The 4,646-nt window shown below is 42.7% G+C and overlaps 2 long non-coding RNA genes across 2 annotated transcripts; one reads left to right on the forward strand and one right to left on the reverse strand.

Annotated features, from left to right (window-relative positions):
- Nucleotides 1-614: 614 nt before the first annotated feature.
- Nucleotides 615-2,543, forward strand: LOC143103357 (uncharacterized). The gene is made up of 2 exons (XR_012982778.1): nucleotides 615-1,171; nucleotides 1,582-2,543. It is a non-coding gene; the product is annotated as an uncharacterized LOC143103357 (long non-coding RNA).
- A 40-nt stretch (nucleotides 2,544-2,583) lies between these two features.
- LOC143103356 (uncharacterized) lies at nucleotides 2,584-3,930 on the reverse strand. The gene is made up of 2 exons (XR_012982777.1): nucleotides 3,680-3,930; nucleotides 2,584-3,167 (listed from the first exon to the last, which is right to left on the reverse strand). It is a non-coding gene; the product is annotated as an uncharacterized LOC143103356 (long non-coding RNA).
- Nucleotides 3,931-4,646: the final 716 nt, after the last annotated feature.

Consider the following 4,646-nt stretch of genomic DNA (forward strand, 5'->3'; position numbering starts at 1 on the left):
TAGAATTTTAGAACCTTTAATTGTTGCAGATCGGAATCTTATGTAAGAATGTTCAAAGCCCCACAGCTTTAAGGGCTGAGCTACACCAGGCGCGTAACTGAAGCGTTCCGTTCGCGACGCGTAAAATCCATTTTAGATGAATGGTCTATTTTTTTCGCACGTACGCCCCACTGTCACGTCTGGTGTAGCTACTTCCATTGATTATAATGGAAGCTAATTGTTGCAGCAGACGCAACGCGAACGGAACGCTTCAGTTACGCGCCTGGTGTAGCTCATACCTAAGGGTTAAGGATGCGGGTAGTGAGTGTGTTCACTGGCGCTGTGCTAGAGAGGGAGGCCAGTGGAGTGCCTTCTCCTGGGAGGATGATCTGGGCAGCGAGGCACTGACAGCATTCTCATCACCAAGGGTAAAGGCTAATCACAGCGTTTCACACTCCTCAACCCACTGTTACCCCCTCCCCAGAGACCTGGTAATTCATCAATTCCCCAAAGGCTTTGTGTGTGTGTGTTTGTGTGTGTGTGTGTGTACGTGTGAAGTTAGAGGTGTAGGTAGCAGCATTTTTACCACCATGGGAAATGTCACTCTCTGCTGAATGGGGCCTTCTTGGCTAGCCTGGGTGCCATTCCGAACTTAGTCCCGCCCACAACGTTTGAGGTCGGGAAGTTCGGTCTGGCATTGATCAATAGTGGCGCGAGTATGCTCGCCCAAATACTGGCGGGCCAATCAAATTGTCAGGGCGGGCTTTATACGATGATGGACAGATGCTCAACAGTAACGTAATCCACCACGTCACCAAAGAGCGCTTGGGTTGAATTCGTTTACAACAACGATGGCTGCCGCTGGAGAATTGAGATGTGTAGATTCTGCTATCAGGTCTGTTCTAGAAGATATCGACAGCGAATTAATTTTAAAAGAGGAACAGAGTAACGGGATCAAGGCATTTGTTGATAAGAAAGATGTTTTTTGCCGAAGCAACTGAAATGGGCATCACGGCGATGCAACTCGGCGTGCACGACGAGGTGGATATAGCCAGCGGTCGTTGCCAGATCCTTTTTTGAAGCCCGGAATCCTGGCTGCTGAACAACAAGTGGAGGGACATGCTAGGCTCCGATGTTTTTAAGCCAACGCAATGGGTATCGTCGTGGACGAAGTTCATCTAACTTACAAATGGTAAGAGAGTCTAACTGTCTGACTTAGTAAATAACTCCCAATGTCGTGATATGAATCCCATGTTGTAAACATAGTAGCCTAGGTATCGTTGTACGTTCGCTAACTCAGACTTGGTACAATCATAACGTTAGTGTGATTGTAGCGAACTAGCTGTTAAAACATTCTAATGTAGGTTACTGTTTTATTTCTATCAGTGGTCAGGCTGCAAAAGGGCAGAAGGGCATTTGGGTGTTGCTTTATGTACTCAAGCACCATATCCATATTGGTAGGCTAGTCACTGTACCCCTTATAAGTGATGTATTCTTTTTAGATGTCAGTACAGTCATTAAAAAGTACTAAATGATACTACTCATAATGTCTTATTTTTACTGTTACTTATTGGTTGCTTTTTGTACTGCTATATATTCCAGGTACACCTGTGCTGACATTGACCGCTTCTGCTGATCGGGAATCCAGAGCCAGGGTTATGAAACAGCTTCAGATGGACAATCCAATAAATTTGGCCCTGAGCCCAAACAGAACAAACATCAGAGTGGGTCTGATTAAAGTACCTGGCCATACACTGGAGTGCCTACACTGGATTGTGAGGGATGTTAGTACAAAGCTTGACCCAGCAGTTAAGACGGTACTTTAATGGAGTCACTAGTTGTCTGCGGAAAGCTTTGTACTGCCATTTTGAGGAACACACCACATCTGTTGATCTAGGACATCTGTGCTGCACTCACTGCCATTCTGTTTGTTCTTGTGAACCTGAAGGTTGTGGGGAGCTAATCCCCAAATATGAACACTTTCAAGGGGAGGTTTCATCACACCACAAACACAGAATAGTCACACCTAAGGGCACACTTTTGATCAGGGAACTGTTACAAACTTACAGGAGTAGTTTACTTCAGGACCATAAAAACATACCACTTTACACAGTCGACACAGCCTGCACTGGTTTTGGAGATGAACTCATTGATCAGTTTTAGAACAGTGCACACAGATATTTGACCTGGACTTCATTATCCATAATCTCCCTACATACAAGCTGGAACATGCAAAAGAGATACTATGAATTATGCATGAGGTTTTTGATGACATCGAACAGAGTCAAACTAATTTGTTTGATGACTGTGTTGTTCAGGATGACCGTGTTCAGGTTGACATGGATTACACTGGTTACTTTGATGACGAGGATGAGGATGATAAGATACAATCATCCCCAAGTAACTTGGAATCAGGCTTGTCAATGTTGAAGATCTCAGGCTAGCTTCAAATTCAGGCTCAAATGTGTAGCTTCAGGGTCCTGTTGTTGTGCAAATGCCTTTTTTTTTTTACCTCTGTTACATTAATATTTTTGAATAAAATTAAAATGGTTTATACTTCTCTACTGGTTGGTGATGTTTCTGCATTTAAAGACAAACAATAAGACATGTCAATAAAGATTTTTAATATCTACACATAATAGGTAATGTTTGAAGATATACGCTGAACTTTGAACATACAACCAATAAGAAAACACAAAAATGTTTTCAAGAATGTGGATACTACTAAACTATTATGTGAAAACAATTATTTACATTGTCATTTACGAAAACAATATTTACAAATTACCATCACCATTTACATTTCACATTTACTTAATTATTTAAATAGGCACATTTTGCCAGTCCATTATTTTCTCCTGGTAATTCAGCTTTGCCAATAAGTTTCTCTTGAAATTCGGGAATGCATGAGACTGCCTGCCTGGGTGATTTTTGCTGGGAAAGTTGTGAAAACGTTTACCAGTGTTAAAACGTCCTGTTCTCGGGCCACATGATGAATGCCAGCCGGCCTTGTCAGCTCCAGCTCTGTGTCCGTTTTGTCCATTAGCTCTTTGACGATGCCAATGGACCTACTGATTCTGGCTGCTGACATTTCTGACATGTTTGGTCCCAATCCTCTCATAAATGATTTGAGTAAATTGTTTAGGTGTTCCAGGTGGAGGTCAAGTGGATGGAAAATGGGTGACAACCTGAAATATAAGTGAACACATCAGTGTGAAGAATTACAGTATAGCCTAATAAGTATAACGTGCATTGACAATACATTGGAAAATACAGACTGTTAAATATGGTGACACCAGATGCAATTGCTGAGCAGGTCAGAGAAACACTGCCCACCCCCCACAGAGGTGCAGAGCACAGAGTGGGGGTTGGATAACATGCTAGTCCATTACAAAATGAAGTTTCTACATATTGACAAAGTGACAGAGGCCAACTTACACATCAGGTACAAGTTTATCCTGGTAACATTTGCTCACACTACACTGAAATTCGGGCTGGCTTCCAGAATACTAGGCATGTCAAAATATGACTAGATGATTTAATCATAGATAGATTTCACGGAAATGAGGAGTGTGGGAATGCACAGTGTTTATCACATTGGACAATAATCACGACTCACTATTAACTCATGTGAAACGTGGCAATCGAGGTTATTCTCATAGTCATATCATAAGAAGTAGAAATGTATTAACAAGCTTACCTCTGTAATGCTTCTTCGCGTTTTTGTACCGGTTGGAGTTGACGGATTGGGGCAGAACGTCTTCGGAGTCCGGGGCGTCTCTGATGCCTCAGATGAACACGGTTTTTCAGGCTGGTCTCCTTCGTCTTCTGTCCATTTTTTAAACACGGGCATGTCGCGTTCCAACCGTGTTATAAAGTTCTGACAGGACCGACAAATGCGATGCGATTTGTTTGCAGTGTTGTGGAGTTGTAATCCTAAACGGATAACTTGATCGATCGTATATGCATTCACCTTTACTGTTTCTCTCAAAAATGAGGTTCGTGTGTTGAAGAACTCCGTGTATCCTTACATTATTTTTACAACACCTGCGAAAATCGCTCACATTTTCTTCTTCTAGCGTGCAGTTGAGTTCTGTTGACATCAACTATGCGTCGCTTAACATACGTCACACACTCCGTTGCTCTGATTGGTTGTAGGTCTATCCAATTGAGTGCAGAGGCATTTTTTTTCCTGGTTCGTTTGAAACACGCCCCATAATCACAGCTCTATGGAGCAGTATCAGACTCAAATTCTGACTAGAATTGAGTATGACTACGTCAGGCTACTTCTTGGCTGCTGTGACAGTATAATTCTACATCCTGTTTTTGACCTCAATTCAAATTCAAGAATTGAATTGCAATTTAGGAGTCATTTTGCACAAGCCTGCTGTAGAGTACAGCAGGTCTGGGCAGAGGACAGGAGCCATATATAATTAAACACTGGCTGGTAGTTGTGAGATAAACATCTTCCTGGAACACGGGCGGTGAGAAGAGGAAGCACACAAGGCTATCCCCACCTGCATTAAGTTCATTTTAAGAGTAAGAGATTACATAAACGTCCTGTATAATTCAGGGTAAACAGACCTGCACTCGACGGAGGGATTCTTGAGCTCTGAGCAAGAGGCTGAAAGCTGAGAAACGGAATGCACTCGCTCCGCGTGCGCGGG

The sequence above is a fragment of the Alosa pseudoharengus genome, unplaced genomic scaffold (genome assembly GCF_046254945.1).
Source record: "Alosa pseudoharengus isolate Yale_2024_CS ecotype anadromous, Long Island Sound unplaced genomic scaffold, YU_APseudo_1.1 YU_APseudo_1.1_scf_4, whole genome shotgun sequence".
In the NCBI taxonomy this organism is placed as follows: Eukaryota; Metazoa; Chordata; class Actinopteri; order Clupeiformes; family Clupeidae; genus Alosa; species Alosa pseudoharengus.